At 43.6% G+C, this 24,941-nt stretch overlaps 1 protein-coding gene across 3 annotated transcripts in view; it reads left to right on the forward strand.

The window, feature by feature from the left end:
• CPEB2 (cytoplasmic polyadenylation element binding protein 2) overlaps window positions 1-24,941 on the forward strand; it is a 119,458-nt gene that overhangs the window by 16,574 nt on the left and 77,943 nt on the right. The gene's annotated exons all lie outside the window — the stretch shown is intronic.

Genomic DNA, 24,941 nt, shown 5'->3' on the forward strand with positions numbered 1-24,941 from the left:
CTAATATGTATTTGGTCCTGCCAATAAAGCTTCTTTGAATTGAATTGAATTGAATTGATATGAGATAGATAGATAGATAGATAGATAGATAGATAGATAGATAGATAGATAGATAGATAGATAGATAGATAGATAGATAGATAGATAGATAGATAGATAGATATGAGATAGATAGATATGAGATAGATAGATATGAGATAGATATGAGATAGATAGATATGAGATAGATAGATAGATATGAGAGAGATAGATAGATAGATATGAGAGAGATAGATAGATAGATAGATAGATAGATAGATAGATAGATAGATAGATAGATAGATAGATAGATAGATAGATAGATATGAGAGAGATAGATAGATAGATAGATAGATATGAGATAGATATGAGATAGATAGATAGATAGATAGATAGATAGATAGATAGATAGATAGATAGATAGATATGAGATAGATAGATAGATAGATAGATAGATAGATAGATAGATAGATATGAGATAGATAGATATGAGATAGATAGATAGATAGATATGAGATAGATAGATATGAGATAGATAGATATGAGATAGATAGATATGAGAGAGATAGATATGAGATAGATAGATATGAGATAGATAGATAGATAGATAGATAGATAGATAGATAGATAGATAGATAGATAGATAGATAGATAGATAGATAGATAGATAGATAGATATGAGATAGATAGATATTAGATAGATATTAGATAGATATGAGATAGATAGATAGATAGATAGATAGATAGATAGATAGATAGATAGATAGATAGATAGATAGATAGATAGATATGAGATAGATAGATATGAGATAGATAGATATGAGATAGATATGAGATAGATAGATATGAGATAGATAGATAGATAGATAGATAGATAGATAGATAGATAGATAGATAGATAGATAGATAGATAGATAGATAGATATGAGATAGATAGATATGAGATAGATAGATAGATAGATAGATAGATAGATAGATAGATAGATAGATAGATAGATAGATAGATAGATAGATATGAGATAGATAGATAGATAGATAGATAGATATGAGATAGATAGATAGATAGATAGATAGATAGATAGATAGATAGATAGATAGATAGATAGATATGAGATAGATAGACGGACGGACGGATAGATCTTTTTGTTGGCTTCTCATCTTCTCATGTGTCCAGTCATTTCATTCTACACTTTACCGCCGCTCGTTGAGAATCATCCTGACAATTGTCCTTATTTCTGCCCATGTCGTGTGCCGTCCTCTCACCTCAGAATCGCCGGTCAGCACTGGAGGTGCCGCGTCCTTTTGTCTTTCATCATGTATTAATAGCTGTGTACAGGGCCGGCCATGGATCTACAGCTTGAACACTTGATATGAGGGGATTTTGCAGGACATCACAGGGCCGGGGATGTCGTCCTCTCCGTCAGCACACGGATTACATGCCATTCACAATTTGAAACTGAACAAGGGAGGATAAAGCCTTTAATACCCCAATTGTTTTTCTTTTTTCCCCCCATGTTTTGCTGAGCTATATCTTACAGGGTAAAAATCCCTACGTCATGATCTGCTGATGTTCACACAGAGATAATTATTGCCTTGGAAATGTCAGCTTGTTTACTGGGATTTGTGTGGCATAATGTCTCGCTATCGCCATTGTGGTAGTTTCTCATATTAATATAAAGTACATACATAGACGTACGGTATGGAGGCTCAAATAGAACAAATTATTTATAATGTTCTCGGTAACCCTCCCCATCTAAAGCGCAAGCCTCTTGATGTCCAGATGTAGCAGAGCTGAATTTGGTGTTTATTAAAAAAATTTTGTAATATTATGTGTCACACATTCAGCACCTTATATTCTGTACTCCGAGGAAAAAAATCTACAGGGTACAGTATGGACCGGTACCAGTCTATAGGTGCCGTATTACAGAACCGCGCAACTTGGATCCATAATATGGCCATGTACATGATGAGTTTGCACGCTGTTTGAGTTCACCTTCATTAATTCTATATTCATCTACTATGTATGTCATCCCAATCACCATTTTCTGACAAAAGCTAAAAACTTGTGTCGTCAAACCGGCCGGATAGTGGCGTTCGCCTCTTTTACTCATGACTGGTCTCCAAATATCAGATTGCAACCAACGTTGTGAAGGAGCCTTCACATACAATAAAAAAATCATCATACTCATCATATCACAGGTCGGATCTGTGCAAAATAAAGCTTGCCCCTTTACACCGGCCAAACGCTCGTTCATCGGGTGATTGTATCGTTTTAAATGCAGAAAACTTGGTAACACAAGCGCCACCCAACCTTCCAAACACACATACTAAAAACGTAATTAACAAATAAAGACCAAGAGACAATGCAGATGGAATAAAATGGCCGCGGTATTTATTAAGGGGTTACATAATAAATAGAATAAATAAATATTAAACTTGTAATAAATACCAAATATTTTAATAAATATTAAAAACCAATAAATATTATACCAATAATTCATGACCTTGTCCACCTATAAACTGGGCGACTAACCCCCCACTAACAAGATACCGCGACAATAAAAGGGAGGGGGCGGGGCGGGGCGATGATGTTCCTCTTCTTCATCCAACTCGGACGGGCAGCAAACCACTCCAAAACCTGGGAATATATATTCAAAATTCCCGCCTTTTTACCAAAGGGAACCAATGAAAACACCAGATTTTCCCGCCACATACAGTGGAGGAAATAAGTATTTGATCCCTTGCTGATTTTGTAAGTTTGCCCACTGTCAAAGACATGAACAGTCTAGAATTTTTAGGCTAGGTTAATTTTACCAGTGAGAGATAGATTATATATAAAAAAAATAAAAGAATCACATTGTCAAAATTAGATATATTTATTTGCATTGTGCACAGAGAAATAAGTATTTGATCCCTTTGGCAAACAAGACTTAATACTTGGTGGCAAAACCCTTGTTGGCAAGCACAGCAGTCAGACGTTTTTAGTAGTTGATGATGAGGTTTGCACACATGTTAGATGGAATTTTGGCCCACTCCTCTTTGCAGATCATCTGTAAATCATTAAGATTTCGAGGCTGTCGCTTGGCAACTCGGATATTCAGCTCCCTCCATAAGTTTTCGATGGGATTAAGGTCTGGAGACTGGCTAGGCCACTCCATGACCTTAATGTGCTTCTTTTTGAGCCACTCCTTTGTTGCCTTGGCTGTATGTTTCGGGTCATTGTCGTGCTGGAAGACCCAGCCACGAGCCATTTTTAATGTCCTGGTGGAGGGAAGGAGGTTGTCACTCAGGATTTGACGGTACATGGCTCCATCCATTCTCCCATTGATGCGGTGAAGTAGTCCTGTGCCCTTAGCAGAGAAACACCCCCAAACATAATGTTTCCACCCCCATGCTTGACAGTGGGGACGGTGTTCTTTGGGTCATAGGCAGCATTTCTCTTCCTCCAAACACGGCGAGTAGAGTTAATGCCAAAGAGCTCAATTTTAGTCTCATCTGACCACAGCACCTTCTCCCAATCACTCTCAGAATCATCCAGATGTTCAATTGCAAACTTCAGACGGGCTTGTACATGTGCCTTCTTGAGCAGGGGGACCTTGCGGGCACTGCAGGATTTTAATCCATTACGGCGTAATGTGTTACCAATGGTTTTCTTGGTGACTGTGGTCCCAGCTGCCTTGAGATCATTAACAAGTTCCCCCGTGTAGTTTTCGGCTGAGCTCTCACCTTCCTCAGGATCAAGGATACCCCACGAGGTGAGATTTTGCATGGAGCCCCAGATCGATGTCGATTGACAGTCATTTTGTATGTCTTCCATTTTCTTACTATTGCACCAACAGTTGTCTCCTTGTCACCCAGCGTCTTACTTATGGTTTTGTAGCCCATTCCAGCCTTGTGCAGGTCTATGATCTTGTCCCTGACATCCTTACAAAGCTCTTTGGTCTTGCCCATGTTGTAGAGGTTAGAGTCAGACTGATGAATTGAGTCTGTGGACAGGAGTCTTTTATACAGGTGACCATGTAAGACAGCTGTCTTTAATGCAGGCACCAAGTTGATTTGGAGCGTGTAACTGGTCTGGAGGAGGCTGAACTCTTAATGGTTGGTAGGGGATCAAATACTTATTTCTCTGTGCACAATGCAAATAAATAGATATAATTTTTTTTTTTTATATAATCTATCTCTCACTGGTAAGATTAACCTAGCCTAAAAATTCTAGACTGTTCATGATTTTGACAGTGGGCAAACTTACAAAATCAGCAAGGGATCAAATACTTATTTCCTCCACTGTAGGAATTTTCTAGAACCTGTGCGTGCCAAGACCAAGTGGGTGGGGCACCACTGACCTGAACCTGACCTCATACAGGTAAGTACCAAATAAAAATAGGGGAAACAGAGGGTTAAACCAAATGACCTTTAATTAATGACCATAAAAGGAACTGAAGGAAAACAGGAGGAAAAAAGGGGGGGGCGCCGTGTTACCATGAGGGGCCACGCTGTAAACAGGCTAATAGCCCCTATTCATTATCGATGGCGGCAGCACATTTCCCTGTGTAAACGGCCCAAATTAAAATGTGGTTGCTGACTAGAACGTAAAGGAGGGTTAAAGAGGCTCTGTCACCAGATTTTGCAACCCCTATCTGCTATTGCAGCAGATCGGCGCTGCAATGTAGATTACAGTAACGTTTTTATTTTTAAAAAACGAGCATTTTTGGCCAAGTTATGACCATTTTTGTATTTATGCAAATGAGGCTTGCAAAAGTCCAAGTGGGCGTGTTTAAAGTAAAAGTACAACTGGGCGTGTATTATGTGCGTACATCGGGGCGTTTTTAATACTTTTACTAGCTGGCCGTTCTGACGAGAAGTATCATCAACTTCTCTTCAGAACAACCAGCTTCTGGCAGTGCAGACACAGCGTGTTCTCGAGAGATCACGCTGTGACGTCACTCACAGGTCCTGCATCGTGTCAGACGAGCAAGGACACATCGGCACCAGAGGCTACAGTTGATTCTGCAGCAGCATCGGCGTTTGCAGGTAATTCCTGCATCACGACCGTACTATTACGGCTCAGGATCTGTGTCCGCGTCATCCACTGCGTGTTTCAGCTGTAACAAACTACGATGGCAGGGTGCTGATGTGTTCTTGGGGACCTAACAATGGCCCCCAGGTCTGCCATGTATGAGAGCCTATTAGGCCCTGCCTAAAGCAAAGCCTAATAGACTGCCTGTCAGTGTAACAATGACAGACACAATACACTATAATAAAGAATTATTGCAGTGTATCATGTTGGCGATCAAACGATCACATTGGTCAAGTCCCCTAGTGGGACTAAAAAAAACATCTAAAAAATTATGTAGAATTGCTCGTCTGCCAAAAATAAAAAGTAATGAAAAAGTTGTATGTACTCCAAAAGAATACCAATGAAAACTACAAGTCGTCCTGCAAAAAGCAAAGACTACATTGACGGAAAAATTTTATGGCCTTATTAATGCTGAGATGAAAAAAAACAAATAACTGCATCCCAAACCAGACTGTGTCCTGAAAGGGGTTTTCCACAATCGGACAACTGATGACCCATCCACCGGATAGGTCATCAGTATATCACGCGCGGGTCCAACACCCAGACCCTGTACCGATCAGCTGCCCCAGCTGCCTCCGGGCACCGGATGTTTTGAACGGCATGCAGTAGTTGGAGCCGGAAGCAGATGGTTCCGACCACTGCATAGCGGCCGCCCTGCAGAGCTGCAGTATTCTTCACTTGAATAGGAGCAGAGCTGCAGTACTGCAGCTCAACCGCTACTCTGTGACCGGAGCCATCTTCTTCCGGCAATATCGTCCAGTGCCCGGAGGCAGCCGGAGAAGCTGATCGCTGTGGGGTCCGGTGTCAGACCCCCACCAATCATATACTAATGACCTATCCGGTGGATAGGTCATCAGTTGTCTGATCGTGGAAAACGCCTTTAAGGGGTGAAAGCATCAATATCTCATGTCTGTGATATATCTGTAATGTATTAAATGAATCAGTATAAGATGTTTATAACGTTTATAGCTTTCTTAGATCAGAGTCACCGTTTTGAATACTACTGCTGTATCATTAAAGAAGTTGTCTGGGGAAATAAAGTTGATCGTCTATCCTCAGGACCTCCGACTGTAAGCAACCTATTGCAACCAGCTTTTTGAAGGGGCTGCGGCTCTTCGGCGCGTGTAGCTTCCCCTCTACGTCTTACACAGCTCCATCCTGCACAACACAAGTGAATGGGAGGAAGCTGGAATACTGTGCACTGCCGCTACGAATATGACAGCGTTGTGGAGTATGGAGCTGTGCAGAAAATTAAGGGGAAAGTTGGGTCGCCAGAGCACCGCTTCCCCTTCAAACATCTGATCGGCAGGGGTGCCAAGAGTCGGACATCCATCGATCAGATATTCATGGACTATCCTGAGGATGTTTTTAGCCAGACACCCTTTTAAGTACTACACCTACTGTAGGTAATCCCGCCCTTTTATATAAGCCATGCCCCTCGAAAAGGCCACTCCCATTTTTGCTTCGACCCTCTTCTCAAGAATTACCTTGTGACGGTCTCCGGTATGAAACATGGGAAGATGACAGCACGTTATTGGACATTAAATACCCCGGGAACAGGGCTTGTCATATGATGGTCTGGGGGTCATGTTTTCTTTCTCCAGCTCATCCTTGTACTGCAGAGAACAGTAGCAGGTGCTGGATTGACAGCGCAGGATTAACCCTTTGCCTTCCCTTCTGAAATTGGTGATTTAGTAATGGTATATCGATTATTGGAGACGGGAACATTACTAAGGCCCTTTACACAAAATAAAGTAGCTGCGCAAACATCACCTTAATAAAAGTAGGTACAATACTTGGGGCTGGGCAATGAATTGAAAAATAATCAAAATTGAAATTCAGCGCAATTTATCGACGTCATCTTGTGAATTCCGGTTTTATCAATTCTTTTTATCCCGGTTTAAACTGTATCTGTATCTTCAGGATGCAGATACAGCTGAATCCAATGGTAGAGCAGGGGACCGTCTCTATCATTCACTCTGTATTGCTGGACGCGAGGCAGCGCTGTCATCGTGCCTGTCTGCGCCGTGCCGCACAGACCAGAGGAACAGAGGGATCTCCTCCTCTCGTCATTGGAACGGGGTTAGGTGAGTATGTATATTATTATTTTTATCAGGCACAATACTTTTGGGGGCAGCTGTGGGGGCATTTTACAGAGTGGGGGCTGCTATGGGGGACTTTATACTGTGTGGGGTACAGCTATTGGGGCATTATACTGTGTGAGGGCAGCTATAGGGGCATTATACTGCGTGGAAGTCAGTTATGGGGGCATTATACTATGTAGAGGAAGCTAGGGGGATTGTACTGTGGGGGGGAGTTATGGGGTATTGTTACGGTGGTGGGGCAGTTATGGGGCAATATATTGTGTTGAGGGCATTATATGGCGTGGAGGACAGTTATGGGGCCATTATACTGTGTGGTGGCTGCAAGTTGTGCGGGGTATTAATCTCTGTGGGGGCAGCTATAGGGGCATTATACTGTGTGGAGGCATTTATAGGGGCATTATAATGTGCTGGGGCAGCTATGGGGCATTATACTGTGTGTGGAGCAGTATGGGGCAATTTACTGTGTGGGGGCAGTGTCAGGGGGTATATTACATACAGTAGTATACAGCTTGCTCAGGGGATAAATATTAATTCAATGGTGTAACATGCAAATAGGAGGCGCGGTATTCAAAAAGGGGCGTAGCCTAAATAATCGTTCAATAATCGTAATGGAGGTTACATGTTCAATTAATCGTGATTTTGATTTAGGTCATAATTGCCCAGCCCTAACAATACTCTACACTTACCATAATCCAGCATAAATGAGATCTGAGATTTTTCAGAATATCAAATATTCCAGATTATGAAACAGAAATTTACCTGTAAGGTATCAAAGAAACTTTGCTTAATATTCTCTCCATTAGCAGAAATTGCTGTGTGTGTCCATAGCAGGACATAGGATCTATAGTGTATACTAAGCAGATTCTGGGGGGGGGCTGTCTGTGATCACCAATATGCATTGCATTGGGGGAGTATCCCACCCAAATCGGTTAATTCCGCTCCCAAAAAGCTGACGTATATGGCCTGTTGTAGCCATTGGTTTGCAAATGATTGTTTTATTCATGCACTGTTCCCCAGAAAAAGGTATATAACAATATAGAAGTATATATATATATATATATATATATATATATATATATATATATACTGGAGTGGTTGAATATATTCTGTTGTTCTCTGTGATCAGCCATTTCAGACTAGGGAGAGGATGGCTGTTGTGCTCTTTAGTGTGCTCTATACTTTAGATCATTTACAGCGTTGCTATAATTTACAGCTGATATTCCCCTTATCTTCTAGTGACAGATATCAGGCATGAGGTGTGCGGCGCCTCTGCCTCAGTGTTCCCTAATGAATGGCTAGACAAGCTGCCCCCTTATAAATACTGTCACAGCCCAAAAAATAGCTACCCCTGTCATAGGTGGATTATTTTGAGGTCTGTGATCCTGTGCACATTCAGATGTTCTCTGTGACTATTAATGGGCGCTGTTAATAGACGTGATGACTTCAAGTTTTTAATATATCCGTTTGGCCGAGCTATATTATTAGAGCCTGCAAAAATGATCCCGGTGCAACTGGGCGGCTGTGAAAAAAACTGACGATCCCTTAATCCTCCGCATTCATTTTAGTTACTGTTGCAAACTAATCACCTCCCGACCCTGTCAGACATGGAGCGACATTCACTTGGGCTTGGTTTCAAAAATTTCCTAGGCAGAGCCCGAGAGGTTAAGGGCGGGTTCACACATAGCGGAATTTCACTTAAATTCCGCTGCGGACACTCCGCAGCGTTAATCCGCAGCGGAGCCGTTTCTCCATTGACTTTCACTTTAATTTAGCAGTGTTCGTTTACACGATGCGTACAATTCCGCTGCGGAGCATAGGCTGCGGAGCGGAATTTGGTGTCCGCAGCATGCTCTGTCTGTTGCGGAGCAGTGGCGGACTGGTTGCGGACTCATGGCGGAATTTCTCCATTGACTTCAATGGAGAGTCAAAATTCCGCAATGAAGTCCGCAGATCTTATGTGTGCTGCGGAGCGTATTGTTTTTACTACCATGACATTTCTTCATTCTGGCTGGACCTATGTATTTCTAGGTCTACAGCCAGACTGAGGAAGTCAATGGGGCTCCCGTAATGACGGGAGCGTTGCTAGGAGACGTCTGTAAATAGTCACTGTCCAGGGTGCTGAAAGAGTTACGCGATCGGCAGTAACTGTTTCTGCACCCGGGACAGTGACTACCGATCTCAATATACATGTATCTGTAAAAAAAAATATAAGTTCATACTTACCGAGAACTCCCTGCGTCTGTCTCCAGTCCGGCCTCCCAGGATGACGTTTCAGTGTAAGTGACGGCTGCAGCCAATCACAGGCCAAGCACAGGCTGCAGCGGTCACATGGACTGGCGCGTCATCCAGGGAGGTCGGGCCGGATGCCGAAAGAGGGACGCGTCACCAAGACAACGGGCGGTAAGTATGAATTTCTTTGACTTTCACTAGGGAAAGTGCTGTCCCTTCTCTCTATCCTGCACTGAATAGGGAGAAGAGAAGCACTTTTCCTGCAGTCCGCAGCGGCCAGTCCGCATCAATTTTCTGCACATTTTGTGCAGATCCGCAGCAGAATCTGCAACGCAGATTCTGTGCGGCATTGATGCGGACAGTTGCGGAGGAATTCCGCCATGTGTGGTCATGCCCTAAGTTGTCTCTAAATCTTTTTTCTTTGGCCGTGTGCACAGGATTGGTAATAGTCTGTTATTATTGGGTGAGGTTGTCATATGATTTTTTTTCTATATTTTTGGGGACAGGACACAATTTTTAGAATGTTTTTGTGGGGAAAAAAATGAAATTTTTGTTTTTACTCCTTTTTCTAACAATGAATAAAAAGTTTCATGTCCGGCTATAGCACAGGAATAGGATGTTTCATGTAAACTGTCCTAAACTTAGATTATACCAACATGGGGAATAAATAATCGGGACCAATCGGGTCCATTTGTGGCAGTTTACCTGCCCCCTTGTGAGGTCCAATAGAAGTTTTGATGAGCGGAACAATATTTTTCATGCCGGTGGTTTTTTTTTTAGGCCAGGATCACACATGTGGTTTTGATGCAGTTTTTGTGACAGTTTTTGGTCCAGTTATTTTAGCCAAAGTCAGAAATAGATCCAAAAGAAAGGAAAGGTATAAAGAAAAGACTGAGGCACCTTTTTTCCTTTGTCTCCGCTCCGGTGTTACTTATCAAACACCTCTTGATATACAGCGGATCAATAAGCTATGGATTGAAATTCTGTACGTGACCGGACCTACTGACATATGCGAGCCTCAGGGTCACTAGTTCATCATGAAATGATATCCTACGGGAATTTTGGCTCTGCAAATAAAATGTCAGTCTCCACAGTGTAGGTGACATATACAATATAAAGATAGAAGGCCTCTAATATAGCACAGAGGACGGACTGTACTCAGCTACTGATGGCCACCAAACCTACATTTTCTTAGAAAGCAAAAATTTGGAAACAGATGTTCTTCATAGTTTTGGATTATACCGTGTATAATCCAATCTTTGTGCAGGAGGAATGATGTTGGAAACCGGGCGTCTGCGTGTTTAAATAGGAAATGGCGCTGACTGTCGTTTACTGTTACATCTTCCTTCTATGGTTCAATATAAGGGTCTACCAGAAGTCATATAACGATTATACTGCTCATAATATTCTCGCACCCATGAAATGCTCGGGGCTGACTCAATATATATAGTCATCTGTGGACAATTCGTTCTATTTGGAGCAGGAAGGGTCACCATGGTAAGGTTCCCTTTAGATGCCTTAGTTTAGGATGTTTTATCAAAAATGTGCACTTGAAATGGCCCATGATGTTTTCTCATGGCCATTTAGCAGAGTCGGGGGAGCGTGCTTCCCTGTAGGACTGCCTGGTATGAAGCAGGAGTCCCTGTTCTAGAAAGTCATAGGGTTTGCAAGAGTATTGTCCCTCTGAACCATGCAGTAGTAGTCAGAATTGTAGATAGGCTTGTCATTCCGCCGGGGCAAACATTCACTTCACTGCCCTAGCCCTGTTTCTGAATACCCTCACCAAGGCAGAGCAGCTTGATGGCTATTCACCTTGCACCTAGCACCCAGGGACATATGACCCGCCGGCCTCCCTCTTGCTATGCCCCTGGTAGTAGTGGTACTGGCAGCGCAGTAGGGTTCACTCATTCCCTTTTCTATAAAAAAAAAGGAGGGATCATTTAGGTTGTTCAGTGTTTTACAGCATGTTGTAAATCTATTTGAGCGATGCAGAGAGAGCACATTTGATCTTCAGACGCTCTTACATGGCTCCAATAACTGCCTGACCATTGGACACAAATAATTTGCTATATGCGACCAGCTTACAACAGTAAGGCCTCATGTACACCATTGGGCCCCGTGGCCTGTATGGCAGTGCACGAAGACTGTACGGCTCCTCGTACCAAGATATTCTCCATTTTAGCATTCCTCCGATTATGAAATTTGAGGCTTACGGAGGTATGGTAGAGACCTCCTGAATCTCGATGACAAAACGGTGCCGTATGCATGAGTTGCATGAAGCTTTAATATGGCACTCATGGACATATATGGAGCCTTACTGCGCCTCCGAATGTCTTCCATTCATGTGGAGGTATACAGTGTACAGTGGTATATCTGTCCGATTACATATGAACATAAAAAAATGCATGGCATGTCATTCTCCATGTGATGGCATATCGGCAGCAGATGGAGTGCCTGTGGCTCGGTAGTATAGAGCTGCATAGACTCCATGTGCCTCTGTACATCCTCCACGCACGTGGCTCTTTTATACACATGAAGCCTCCACTAATGCGCTGCTCTGCCTCTGTACATCCTCCACGCATGTGGCTCTTTTATACACATGAGGCCTCCACTAATGCGCTGCTCTGCCTCTGTACATCCTCCACGCATGTGGCTCTTTTATACACATGAGGCCTCCACTAATGCGCTGCTCTGCCTCTGTACATCCTCCACGCACGTGGCTCTTTTATACACATGAGGCCTCCACTAATGCCCTGCTCTGCCTCTGTACATCCTCCACGCATGTGGCTCTTTTATACACATGAGGCCTCCACTAATGCCCTGCTCTGCCTCTGTACATCCTCCACGCACGTGGCTCTTTTATACACATGAAGCCTCCACTAATGCGCTGCTCTGCCTCCGTACATCCTCCACGCATGTGGCTCTTTTATACACATGAAGCCTCCACTAATGCGCTGCTCTGCCTCTGTACATCCTCCACGCACGTGGCTCTTTTATACACATGAGGCCTCCACTAATGCCCTGCTCTGCCTCTATACATCCTCCACGCATGTGGCTCTTTTATACACATGAGGCCTCCACTAATGCCCTGCTCTGCCTCTATACATCCTCCACGCATGTGGCTCTTTTATACACATGAAGCCTCCACTAATGCGCTGCTCTGCCTCTGTACATCCTCCACGCACGTGGCTCTTTTATACACATGAGGCCTCCACTAATGCCCTGCTCTGCCTCTATACATCCTCCACGCACGTGGCTCTTTTATACACATGAGGCCTCCACTAATGCCCTGCTCTGCCTCTGTACATCCTCCACGCACGCGGCTCTTTTATACACGAGGCCTCCACTAATGCCCTGCTCTGCCTCTATACATCCTCCACGCATGCGGCTCTTTTATACACATGAGGCCTCCACTAATGCCCTGCTCTGCCTCTGTACATCCTCCACGCACGTGGCTCTTTTATACACATGAGGCCTCCACTAATGCCCTGCTCTGCCTCTGTACATCCTCCACGCACGTGGCTCTTTTATACACATGAGGCCTCCACTAATGCCCTGCTCTGCCTCTGTAGCTTCCATGTGCAGGGACATTTGCAGCAAGTTCGGTACTCGGTGTGCAGCAGGGGGACAAGGAGGAGCAGTAGTAATAACGAAATATGCATGTAAGATTACTGATGTATATGGAGAAAATCCTGTTACAACTGCCTCTATCAGAAGTCCTACTACCCTCAGGAGAACCTGTTCTGTTAGTATACAGGGTGGGCCATTTATATGGATACACCTAAATAAAATGGGAATGGTTGGTGATATTAACTTCCTGTTTGTGGCACATTAGTATATGGGAGGGGGGAAACTTTTCAAGCTGGGTGTTGACCATGGCGGCCATTTTGAAGTCGGACATTTTGTATCGAACTTTAGTTTTTTCAATGGGAAGAGGGTCATGTGACACATCAAACTTATCGAGAATTTCACAAGAAAAACAATGGTGTGCTTGGTTTTAACGTTACTTTATTCTTTCATGAGTTATTTACAAGTTTCTGACCACTTATAAAATGTGTTCAAAGTGCTGCCCATTGTGTTGGATTGTCAATGCAACCCTCTTCTCCCACTCTTCACACACTGATAGCAACACCGCAGAAGAAATGCTAGTACAGGCTTCCAGTATCCGTAGTTTCAGTTGCTGCACATCTCGTATCTTCACAGCATAGACAATTGCCTTCAGATGACCCCAAAGATAAAAGTCTATGGGGGTCAGATCGGGAGACCTAGGGGGCCATTCAACTAGCCCACGATGACCAATCCACTTTCCAGGAAACTGTTCATCTAGGAATGCTCGGACCTGACACCCATAATGTGGTGGTGCACCATCTTGCTGGAAAAACTCAGGGAACGTGCCAGCTTCAGTGCATAAAGAGGGAAACACATCATCATGTAGCAATTTCAGATATCCCGTGGCCTTGAGGTTTCCATTGATTGTCTATGCTGTGAAGATACGAGATGTGCAGCAACTGAAACTACGGATACTGGAAGCCTGTGCTAGCATTTCTTCGGCAGTGTTGCTATCAGTGTGTGAAGAGTGGGAGAAGAGGGTTGCATTGACAATCCAACACAATGGGCAGCACTTTGAACACATTTTATAAGTGGTCAGAAACTTGTAAATAACTCATGAAAGAATAAAGTAACGTTAAAACCAAGCACACCATTGTTTTTCTTGTGAAATTCTCGATAAGTTTGATGGGTCACATGACCCTCTTCCCATTGAAAAAACTAAAGTTGGATACAAAATGTCCGACTTCAAAATGGCCGCCATGGTCAACACCCAGCTTGAAAAGTTTCCCCCCTCCCATATACTAATGTGCCACAAACAGGAAGTTAATATCACCAACCATTCCCATTTTATTTAGGTGTATTTATATAAATGGCCCACCCTGTAGATTTAATAATGAAAATGCGCTACATTTATAGAATGTTTTAGATACTTTTTGTGATTAATCCGACCATGGGGTGTGGCTTAACACTAAAAGGGGTGTGACCAGTGGAAGCGAGCATGGCTTAATATGCGCTAAATTGCAGCAACAAAGTAAGCCAACCAAGAGGTAGTATAAGGTTAGACAGAAGAGTTTATAGATGCGCCAAATTTATCATCCAGTGTGAGCCACTGTGATCAATTTGGCACATCGTCTAATTCTTATCTGAAATTAGAACAATATTAGGCTACATTCACACGAGCGTGACAGATTTTCCGCATGTAAAAAACGCGCGTAAATCTGTCTGTGTGCGTTGCGTTATTGCATTTGTGCTTTGTGAGTGGCATACGTTTTTCACACACTTGCAAGCACTTCTTTTTTTTTTCAATGTAATTGATGCGTAAAACACGGACATGTGCATACGTGTTCTGTCCGTGGTTTTCACGCACCCATTGACTTCAATGGGTGCGTAGGTGCGTGAAAATGCACCAATATAGGACAGGCAGTGAGTTTCACGCAACAGACACACGGACACACGCTGCATGAAAACTCCTGCATGTGTGAATAGCCCCATTGAAAACAATGTGCTGTGCGTTGTGCGTTGTTTAGTTCAGGTTTTATTTATGGATATCTGCCATTGGTTTGCCATTTTCCCTTTGCACTAGCCTTCACGTCTCCTATTTGTAAGGATATGGACTCTGCGGTTGTTCTTCTTTAACCTTTTGTCCTAATAACAGCGACATTTTCCTGCAGTAGACAGCGAAGATCAGCGTGGGGTCGGAGTCATAAGGAAGTCACATGCCCTATGCACCATCCCTTTTCTTACCATATACCCACTCTTGAGTACAGAGGTTCCTGCCTGCAGTCGAGGGTTTGCAAAGTTGTGCACTTTTACATTCCGCAGCCCTAGTGGACATGGTGCTCTCTACCTGCAGATCTGGCCTTCATTTTCATACCAATATACATACAAATGTCTATGACCTCAAAAACCACGGATCCACTGCGGTCCATTGAACCGCAAAAAAGCTTTGTTGTGAATCCGTGTGTCATCAGAATTCACGGATACACAACAAAAACAGTAGTGTGAACCCACAAAAACCTGACCGTACAATGACTTGTCCTGAGTTTTTGCGGTCCAGATTCACAGCCCCAGCACGGATCTGCGAAAACCACTGTTGTGTGTATGGGGCCTAAGTATGTTCACGCTGTACCAGTCCATGCAACATAGTCGTCTCCAACCTGTGGCTCTCTAGATTGTGCAGAACTACAACTCCCAGCATGCATGGAGTAATACTTCCGCAACAGCTGGAAAGCATGCGACCAGTCCACCTGTTGTGTTTCCGGTACATCAGTGGCATATGACTCGCTGCTCTGTGTGTGCTGAGACTAGTAACGTATTATTATATGGGAAGTCCAGGTGGCCACCAAGTTTCATGACTACTTAGAGAGTCCAGGGGGATGAACTATGTGGATTCAATAGTGTAAAGAATATGCTGCCATTGCTGCTTGGGCACTACAGTTTATCATGCGCTTATTGTGGGACAGTCTGCATGGTGGGCATTTTGTGCCACTATAGCTTGCTATGTGGGTGCTGTCGTGTAGGGACTATGTATAGTATCGGTGCTACAGTATTGGCTATGACATTACTAATTATGGCTGGTGGAAAGAGCTACGTGCCACTGCTATGTATTGGTACACTGCCATGTTGCTGCGTGGGTTTCTTATTTATCTAGCGATATACTGGCAATATTGAGGTTTTTTATTGTGGCACAGTTCATAGTAAATGATAAAATTTATATGTATTGCAGTCGACTACGCTATTGATTCCGCGCAAATAAACGGAAACCTTACAGAACGGAAACGAATTGAAACGGAAGCATTACCATTGAAATCAGTAGTAATGCAAACGTAAGCTATGGTTTCCGTTTGGCTTTCCGTTCATCTAACCTCTGTTGCCAACCTCCATTTCAGTTATTTCTGGACAACTAAGCTCAAATTCTTGGACAGACCAATATTTTTACAGACACATTACAAAATTGTTGCCTGTGCACTGCGCAGTGTGCTAGGAGTGACTCACCAATCACAGCTCTGCTTGTAGCTTTCCCCCGCTAACTTAGGTGATGTATTCTCTGATTAGTCGTTCAATTCCCCTTTTTGTTCTCCATCCGGCCCAAACCACTGTGACGACTTATTCCAGCCACGACTCGTCTCTGCAGAATTTAACACACAGACATGTTGGTTTCTCACTTTTCCAGCATCCACCACACCTATACCCCATCCTCTAATCATACTCGTAATCCAGATGGTAATAATAATCCCTTAGTGCTTGACACAATAAAAGTGCTCCCTCAGTAACTGTGCCGCCAGCAGATAACACCACACACAGCCCCCCTTGTAGATAGCACCACACAGCCCCCCTTGTAGATAGCCACACATAGCCCCTTTGCAGATAGCCACACAGCCCCCCATTCAGATAGCGCCACACAGCTCCCCCTTGTAGATAGCGCCACCCAGCTCCCCCTTGTAGATAGCGCCACCCAGCTCCCCCTTGTAGATAGCGCCACACAGCTCCTCCTTGTAGATAGCCACACACAGCCCCGCTTGCAGATAGCCACACAGCTCCCCCTTGTAGATAGCTACACAGCCCCCCTTGTAGATAGCGCCACACACAGCTCCCCCTTGTAGATAGCCACATACAGCCCCCCTTGTAGATAGCGCAACACACAGCCCCCCTTGTAGATAGCGCCACACACAGCCCCCCTTGTAGATAGCGCCACACGCAGCTCCCCCTTGTAGATAGCCACACAGAGCCCCCCTTGTAGATAGCCACACATAGCCCCCCCTTGTAGATAGCCACACATAGCCCCCCTTGTAGATAGCGCTACACAGCTCCCCCTTGTAGATAGCCACACAGCTCCCCCTTGTAGATAGCCACACATAGCCCTCCCTTGTAGATAGCCACACATAGCCCTCCCTTGTAGATAGCCACACATAGCCCTCCCTTGTAGTTAGCGCCACACAGCCCCCTTGTAGATAGCCACACACACAGCCCCCTTGTAGATAGCCACACACAGCCCCCTTGTAGATAGCCACACACAGCCCCTTCTAGATAGCGACCCCACTTCCCTTATAAGTAGCGCCACACAGCATCCCCCCTTCCCTTGTACTTATTGCAAACAGACCAGAGAGCGGTAGCCTACCGCTACCATCCTCCGCTCTGCCTGACACGACTCACCGTCAGGAGGAGGAGGTGGTCATGTGGCGAAGAGGCGGAAGATCACTTTTGACTGGGGTCGGTGACGGCACAGGACTGGACCAGTCCAGCCACCTGACGTCATGTCAGGTGACTGGATTGGTCCACTCCCGACACTGACCTCATTTGACAGCGGCCGGCCTGCATATTTTCAGATTCCGCAGAATCTGAAAATATGCCTGGCCGCAGCCCGCTATTCCTTTGCACTGCGCATGTACATTTTGGCGCAAAGTTCCCGGGAGACTGCAGAAAAGTCCCGGACGGTGCTTTTTTCTGCTGGACGCTACGGACGGCAGAAAAAAACACCAGTTTTTGCGGACTGTTCGTAAATTTACGGACGGTTGGCAACCCTGCATCTGATTGAATGGATGAACGGAAACCCCAAACTGATACGCTCCCTATTTTGTTATGCTCCAGAGGTCATAACGCATTGAGAGTTTCAGGTTTCCGCTGTTAGGGGACGTTTTCTACGAAAATGGGAAGGATCAAGCATCCCGCCATGAGACATTTTTCTGCCGTTGTCACACGGCTGAGCCACGTTACATTGATTTTTATACATGATGACCCCTGTAAACGCCATACAGGGTGCCAGGGTAACTTCAGGATCTTCAGCAATTACATTTTATCCGTTGTTTCTAAATTCTTTCACAATTCGATAAAATTATTTTGTACAATATGACACCCACAAAAACACCCTCATCAATTATTCATTCATGCTTCAGAATTCTGTCTCCCTGCCAAGTGCTGAGTCTTCTGTGTGGTAATATTTTCTATTTCTGGAACCTTGATACACCCATCACATGCCTGGCACCACCTTGTTGTGTTTCTATATACATCTACCACCTACATGTAACACAATGTATTATATGCCTGTACATATAGAAGAGATTGTTCACACTTACGTATGAAAAGATGGATCAAATAGTGATGCGCAGTACGGTTTTCTTACAATTTCTTGCGTTTTTGTTTCCGTATTTTGATCTAAGTTGTCCTTTATTCTTCTGTATTTATTTAGTTTTTATTTGTTGAAGGATTAAAGGGGTTATCCAAGTTCTGAAAACTTCGGGGTAATGGTTGCAAGTGAGATAATTACGCAAAAAAAAAAAAACCACTTACCTATCCTTTACCCCGGCGATCCAGCGCTGACGTTTCGCCGACAGTCCCGGTGATTAATCACATACACGTAGTATGATGGCAGAAATACAACACATGACCGCTGAGCCCCACTTAGCCCTTTGATTGGCTGCAGCGGTCACATGCTACGTGCTTGTAAACAATCGCTGGCAGTGCTTCCAGAGCGGCAGCGCTGGATCGCCAGGCGTAAAGGATAGCTGAGTGCCGCTTTTTTTGCTTATTTATCTAATTTGCGGCTATTACCCCAAAATATTCAGAACCCAGATAACCCCTTTAAGAATTTTTGATGCTGTTTTTTACAGATGATAAAAAACCGAACAAATACACGCATGTGAAATATGCATAAATAGAAAATACGTTTTTCAATTCAACCCATTGACTTCAACGGGCTACAAACGGTAGTGTTGGAACATGTTGCGTATTGAAAAAACAGCATGCAAATAAAAAGCGCATATAAAAACTAATCTAAATGTACTGACAACATTTTTTAAATGAAAAAAATTTAAATATAGAATTAATACGGATCCGTAATACTCAAGTGTGAATGAGCCCTAACTAGACAGAGTCTTGGGTGACCACCCTTGATGTAGATTTTATTATGGTCATATTGGTTGTCACCTAGCCTCCTCACCTAGACTACCTAAATGTATTGTAGGACAAAGTGGGCGAGCTATGTTGTGTAGTGGTACTACTGGCACATCTCGATAGTTGGGTGCGATTTCCTTGTAAACGGCGTTGGTAAGGAGCGCTTTGTAGTACTTGATGTCTATAATTCCTGCCGTTCTCGACTTGTGTGTCCCACCCAGTCACCAGAAACAAAAGCTTTTATTGACAGTCCTATTATCACTAATGACTGTTTATAGCTCGGAGTCTGTGCCTGAAATCGTGTCCTCTCATTATGACTGTACATTGTCATTAGCCAATCCCTCTTGGTTTGTCCGGTTCAGTCACATTGTTGCAGTGTTTTGTTTTTGTCGTCTTGTGTTTAGTGGTGAGCGGAGTCTCGGTTGCTGGAAAACACTTTCTTGTTGGTGTTCCTCTGCAGTGGAATTTTTTTTATCGTGAACAATGACTCTCACAATTAGTGCGGCGTTGTATTATGGTGACTTTCACAAACGTACTTCTCTCTGGAATAACAATAGTTAATGTGGGCAAAATAATGAGATTAAGACCAGCCAGCCCTGCATTGCACTCCCATAAAAGTGACTGGAAATTAGGGCTGGGCCATTATGACCACAATTAATTGAACATGTAACCTCGATTCCGATTATCGAAAGATTTTTAGGCCACACCCCTTTTTGCATGCCGTGCCCGTATTTGCATGCTACGCCATTAAATTAATATTTATCCTCTGAGCCTGCTGTATACTACTGTATATGATATACCCCCTGACCCCACGTAGTATATTGCCCCCATAGTGCTCCCCACTGATTGTAATGCCCCTAAAAACTGCCTCCACGCAGTATAATGCTCCTATAGTTGCCCTCCACACAGTATAATGCCCCATAGCTGCCCCCACACATTATAATGCCCCCCTATAGCTGCCACCACACAGCATAATGCCCCCATAACTGTCCTCAACACCATATAATGCCCCCATAATTGCCCTCCCACAGTATGATGCCCCCATAGCTGCCACTTCATAGTATAATGCCCCCATAACTGACTTCCACGCTCTATAATGACCCTATAGCTGCCCTCACACAGTATAATGCCCTCTTAACTGCCCCCATACAGTATAAAGTCCCCCATAGCTGCCCCCACACTGTATAATGCCCCCAATAGTGCCTAATAAAAGTAATAATATACATACTCGGCTAACCCCGTTCCAATGACGAGTGGAGGAGATCCCTCTGCTCCTCTGGTATGTGCGGCACGGCGCAGACAGGCGCGATGGCGTTACTGCCTCGCGTCCAGCAATACATAGTGAATGGTAGAGCAGGGACCATTGGGTTCAACTATATCTTTGTCCTGAAGATGCGGATACAGTATAAACCGGGAGAAAATAATTTATAAAACCGAAATTCGCAAGATGACGTTGATTAATTGCGCTGAATTTCCATTTTAATTCTTTTTTGATTAATAGCCCAGCCCTACTGGAAATGTCAAGTGCCTGTCAAGTATTCCTGTTCATCTATATTGGGGTTTAATTGGACTGTTGCAATCTCCTAAAGCTTTGGTGTCGTAGTGTCACGGTTGCATTGTGTTGTATTATATAGTCATGAACAGAAAAGATGAGCCTACTCTGTGTATTAGATCAGTGATTCTCAAAGCTCCTAAGGCCTGTTCACATCTGCGTCACATCAGGTTTCCGTTGTTTTGCTCCATCAGGGGAGCAGAACAACAAAAATGGCGGAAGCGCAGGCTCGGTTGAACAACGGAGAAAGCCGGCGCTAGACAGAAGCCATTGACTCTGATAGGTTTCCGTCTGAGTGTCCGTGAATTTATCCATAAAAATAGACCAGGATGCTGCGCTATTGTTTTATAGTATTTTTGGTGGAATCTGCGACAGAGGCCCCTAACGGGACCTACAACGCATATGTGAACAGGCCCTAAACCAAGTACCCACTACTCAAATAAAAGTAAATCGAAGTGCCGCCAAGGCTGTGATCATACACTATTCTGTACCTGTTAAAAGAACAGCATGAGGACGATCCAAGTCCGTCCAGTGGCATGGAGTGCCCCCTCTGGTGTAACGCGAACTGCAGGTTCAGAACGTAGTTATTAACCTTTTCCCGCCGCAGCCATTTTTAGTTTATTCTTTCCCGTTCCAAGAGCCATAACTTTTTTATATTTCCGTTGACTCAGCCGTATGAAGACTTGGTTTTTGCGGGACAAGTTGTATTTTTTTTAATGCTACCATTTATGTACCATACAATGTACTGAAAAACGTAAGAAAATTATTTTGTGGGGTGGAATGGGAAAACAAAAAGATTCCCCAATTGTTTTTTGGGTTTTGATTTTTCGGCGTTTACCGGGCAGTAAAAATAACTTGTTAGCTTTATTCTGTGGAACAGGATGATTACGGCAATACCAAATTGATATGTTTTGGATTATGTTTTACTACTTTTACAAAATAGAAAACAAATTGTTTCGAGACCTATAACCTTTTATTTTCCACCGATGGAGTGACGTCAAGGCTTGTTATTTGCAGGGCCAGCTGCAGTGTTTGTTGGTACCATTTTAAAGTATATATTACATTTTTTGATCATTTTTTATTCCAGGGGGAGTGGGGGTGACCAAAAAACAGCAATTCTGTTTTTTTGGGGGGTGTTTTACGGCGTTCACCTTGTGGGATAAATATTGTTGTATTGTAATAGTTCAGGTTGTTATCGATGTGGCTGCACCAATTATGTTTTTTTTTTCATTGTTTATGTTATTTTACGGGAAAAAATAGAAAACGTTATATATATATATATATAGTTAAAAAGTTTGTTTGATCACTGGTATAATACACTGCAATACTTATGTATTGCAGTAAATTGTACTTTTACCAGGATCCCGATGGGATGACAGATGTTGCTCCGCTCTGTCTAACGGCTCAGATGCCACGGTCGCTATTTCTTTTAGCCAAAGCCAGTGGGGGGGATCCAAAAAGAAGTATAAAGAATATCCTTTTAAAACTGCATGTGTGAATCCGTCTTTATGTATTTTTACACGTGAAAAATCCATTACATACATCTGAATGGGGTTGTTTTTGTAGCAAGAACATTCTGCAACCCCTTTACAGATCTATGGGACAGTCGCAGAAATTTCTGCAACAAATTTTCTGTGTGTGAACTTACTCTATTGGGACCTCCCTTTACAAACAGTAGGGATCTGATGATAGAGCAGGAAAGGTGTGGAGAAACCGCAGCCCTGGAGGCTTCCCATCAGATCTTTGCACCATGGCCTATATTCTGCTGATGGTCTCAACAGTTAGGGTATGTTCACACGTAGTGAACAAAAACGTCTGAAAATCCAGAGCTGTTTTCAAGGGAAAACAGACCCTGCTTTTCAGACGTTTTTTTACCAACTCGCATTTTTCGCGGCGTTTTTTACGTCCGTTTTTGGAGCTGTTTTCATTGGAGTCTATGAGAAAACAGCTCCAAAAACGTCCAAAGAAGAGTCCTGCACTTCTTTTGACGAGGCTGTATTTTTACGGGTCGTCGTTTGACAGCTGTCAAACGACGACGCGTAAATGACAGGTTGTCTGCACAGTACGTCGGCAAACCCATTCAAATGAGTGGGCAGATGTTTGCCGACGTATTGTAGCCCTATTTTCAGACGTAAAACGAGGCAAAATACGCCTCGTTTACGTCTGAAATTTGGCCGTGTGAACATACCCTAACTACTATATTATTAAGTCAGTCCCATAGCGAGCACTTACGGAATTGCTGTATATGTCGTTTCCTAAAATACAAGCATAGGTTTGACTTGAGGCTGGTGAAGTAGCAATGTATATGTTTGTGTCTAAAGGTGTTTTACCAGGTATAAGGATGGGTGGATATTATTTGGCTTTGGTTACTCCACCCGTTATCTTCCGGCGTGGTTTGCTTGCACCTTTCATTTCTGTAGTCCTGGTAGCGCTGCAGTCTGTGGTTCAGCCTTATGACCAACGCTCTAGTCTTTCTGAATCTATAAATAGAATAATATCATGATTTGGGTGGTACTTTGGACTTTTATACAGTCTGCTCTTCCACAGTACACGTGTAAATGCCTACTCACATGGCAGAAAATTCCTTCTGCATTTCTGAGCGATTTGTAATATGTATGAGTGTGTGTATATGTGTATATATATATATAATATAGCGGTGGCATCCGCATAAGGCAAACCTTAGCATATATCTTTTAGGGCCCACTGGACTTAGGCGGGCCCATGGACATTACCTTTCTTGAAGCATGAAACCTGTCACTCTGGTACCAGGGCAGAAGACCATGCGAACAGACCAAGTCAAATAAAAAATAGCTGAAATAGGGAACTGGAACAGAGGAATTGCCAAATAAGCTGTGTGCCCGTCTGTCGTCCTCCGACATCCATATTATTTGGACTGCACAAATCTGTGGTTCAAGAGGGCGCAGTATAGCACTCCTCAATATAAGCACAACTATGCATTGCCTCCCCAAAACACAACAATGTGCAGTCCAAATAAAATGGATGAGGTGGGATTTGCACAGATCTTATTGTAGTCAGGCTTTGATCACATATCGCAGTGAAAATGTGTCACAATTTTGACAGTTCGTGGCCAAGAAACGCGACTGTGAACCCAGATAGGCAAATGGGTGAGATGGAGAAAGAGAGACCCCCTGTAGGGAGGTGATTGGGTCAGTAGCAGACATGGAGGGGGGAAAATGACCTTGGAGGATCACACCATTAGACAATACACACGGGCACATAAACACAGGGAGGGTGACATATGAGGAGGAGGCAATGGAAGAAAGGGATTCATGATGGCACAGGGAAAGGACCACAGCTGTCCTGGACTGGAGATCTCCTTACCTCCAGCTCTACCTTTTGTGAGGACCATGCTGGCGCACACATAGAGCCTTACTGGCTCAATGTGTCAGCACCTAATTGACATCATTAGGAGCCGTCCGGGAGTGCCGCGCCGACGGCACAATACGAGAGTTTATACAAGTACATAAGAAAGGTTCTAAGAGCCTCTCCATATGTGCTTATATTACCTCTCATACTGTGCCGCCAGTGCCGTCCTCCCACTCAAAATGAACCAGAATATGCATGAGACTGATCTCAAAGCGTTCAGGAGCATTTACAGGCATCAATGACTGTAGTTATGGCCTAAGATCCCATGGTGGCCTTATGAAATTTCCAGTCCCCAACTTGGACCCATTCGCAATTAAATTTTTTTTACTTTGTCTTCTCAGTGGCCAAACAAGGAATAAAACATTCCTGGAAAAAACATTGTTTCGTTCCACGAGGTCAAACCTTGCCGATAACTTTTTTTATTAATGGAAAAACTTGCCAGCATTCTCCTTGGTTCTAATGACAAATTCAAAAAACAGATATCTTATCATATGGCTTCCATGGGTCCGCTATATCCATATATAAATAAAGCGGAAATAAGATAATGCTGGATGTGCTCGTACTTCATCATCATGTTCAGTCTCCGAGGATTTTAGGGGCTGCGTCTAAAGAGGGGTTGTTTGTTTACGTCTTA

Source organism: Rhinoderma darwinii, chromosome 1 (assembly GCF_050947455.1).
Source record: "Rhinoderma darwinii isolate aRhiDar2 chromosome 1, aRhiDar2.hap1, whole genome shotgun sequence".
Taxonomy (NCBI): Eukaryota; Metazoa; Chordata; class Amphibia; order Anura; family Rhinodermatidae; genus Rhinoderma; species Rhinoderma darwinii.